Source organism: Scyliorhinus torazame, chromosome 2 (assembly GCF_047496885.1).
Source record: "Scyliorhinus torazame isolate Kashiwa2021f chromosome 2, sScyTor2.1, whole genome shotgun sequence".
NCBI lineage: Eukaryota > Metazoa > Chordata > Chondrichthyes > Carcharhiniformes > Scyliorhinidae > Scyliorhinus > Scyliorhinus torazame.
This window is the reverse complement of record NC_092708.1, coordinates 379,456,802-379,458,584: the sequence shown is the minus strand read 5'-3', so window position 1 is coordinate 379,458,584 and position 1,783 is coordinate 379,456,802. Positions and strand designations below refer to the sequence as shown.

General features: G+C 47.2%; 1 pseudogene; it reads right to left on the bottom strand.

Moving 5' to 3' along the window:
- Window positions 1-1,133: 1,133 nt before the first annotated feature.
- On the bottom strand, window positions 1,134-1,312 carry LOC140408164 (U2 spliceosomal RNA; annotated as a pseudogene).
- Window positions 1,313-1,783: the final 471 nt, after the last annotated feature.

The following is a 1,783-nucleotide window of genomic DNA, read 5'->3' as shown; positions in this document are numbered from 1 at the left end:
ACAGGTTGCAGCACTTGTCTTCTTTGCAGTCCTTAGTCATGTGTCCCTCCTGCCTGCAGTTTTTGCAGAAGGTCACACTGCAGTTTGCGGCAACATGCCCCGTTTTGCCACAGGTGTGGCATACTCGTGGCTGTCCCACGTAGTAGAGGTAGCCACGATTTCCTCCAATAATGAAACTGGAGGGGGGATGCAGGATGGTTCCGCTGCCGTCTGTTCTTAGAGTCACCTTGATGTGGTGCTCACTTGTCCAGATGCCGAAGGTGTCTTTCACTTGCACGCTGTCACTTTTCAGCTCAGCGTACCTGGCGAGGAACGTGAGCACATCAGACACGGGGACGTGGGGGTTGTACGTGTGCAGTGTTACAACCCGGTTTTGCTGCGACGGTAGCGTAAACAGAGGCTCCGCAGTCAGGATCGACAGGGGACTCTGATTACCTTTTTCCTTGAAGACGTTCAAGAATCTGATGCACGCTGCGACGCTCTTGAAGGTGACATCAAAATATCCATTGTTGGGGAAGTTTTGCAAGCAGAAGATCTCTGTTGCTTTAAACCCACAACACTCGAGCAGCACCCGTTTCACGAAGAGTTTCCGGTCCACAGGTGACTCTCCTTCCGTTTTCTTCACTGTGACTCGGACAGTGTTTCGCACTCCCCAGCCTGGTGGTCGGGATGCAGCTGCATCCATAGCTCGTTCGTTGGGTGTGAAACTGTATCGGTGTTAGGCCTAAACCCGAGGTTTAGGCCAGCATGTAGATCCACCAATAGCAGCCAAGCTCCAAACGTTTCCTCTTTGACGACTTCAATCCCTCCGAGTTCTCCAATCCACGATCGACATGGAAATCCTCAGCTTCTCTCGATCAAATGAGACTACACTTGATCTTAGGCAAAAGGCCGAGAAGCCGAGTAATGCACATTCAAGAGTGAAATGGGTGGTCAATTTAGAATTAGTTCCCTTTCGCCGTTGTGCTTGTAAGATGCGTTTGGTCATTCTTCATGACACCGGGGCCAGGTAGAAGCTGAGTAGCAGCAGCCACTTGCCGAAGCATTTTGTTGTGTGCTGAAAGAACTGTGAATAAAGTGTATATTTGTATGTGTTTGATCTGTTTTTTAAGTTTGAAATTCCCCATGAAGGGGTGGTGTGCACCGTTCCTGGAGATACTGCAATACCAGGTCGATGCGTGGAGTGGACGGAGCAAGCCCCTATTCCATCTCCCTGCTCCAAAAATCAATTTAATATATGGTCCCCAGATAAGGGACGTATCAGATATTAAACTGATAAGAACAGATTTTTTTTTTTTTTCCAAAAAAATTTACTTTATTCATAAAAATTTATCATAAGCATTACAGAAACATTTCAAATTGTCTTGACTGTACATTTCCGGCAGGGTTACATGTTGCCTTGACTTTCTTTCATTCAATTTTGATATTATTATTCACATATCACTCTTTACGTTACAATTCCTTCTTAAATATTTACATTGTCATGTTTGTTTTATACATTGGAGTGTTGGTTGCCCAGACCGAGGGGCTTTACACTGTTACCCGCCCCTCGGTGTACATTTGCTGGAAAGACTTTACACAGTGGTCTTTCCCCATTGCGCCTTGGCGGCAGCTGCCCCAAGCTTGAGTGCGTCCCTCAGCACGTAGTCCTGGACCTTGGAATGTGCCAGTCTGCAACACTCGGTCGAGGACAATTCTTTGCACTGGAAGATCAGCAAGTTTCGGGCAGACCAAAGAGCGTCTTTCACCGAGTTGATGACCTTCCAGCAGCAGTTGATATTTG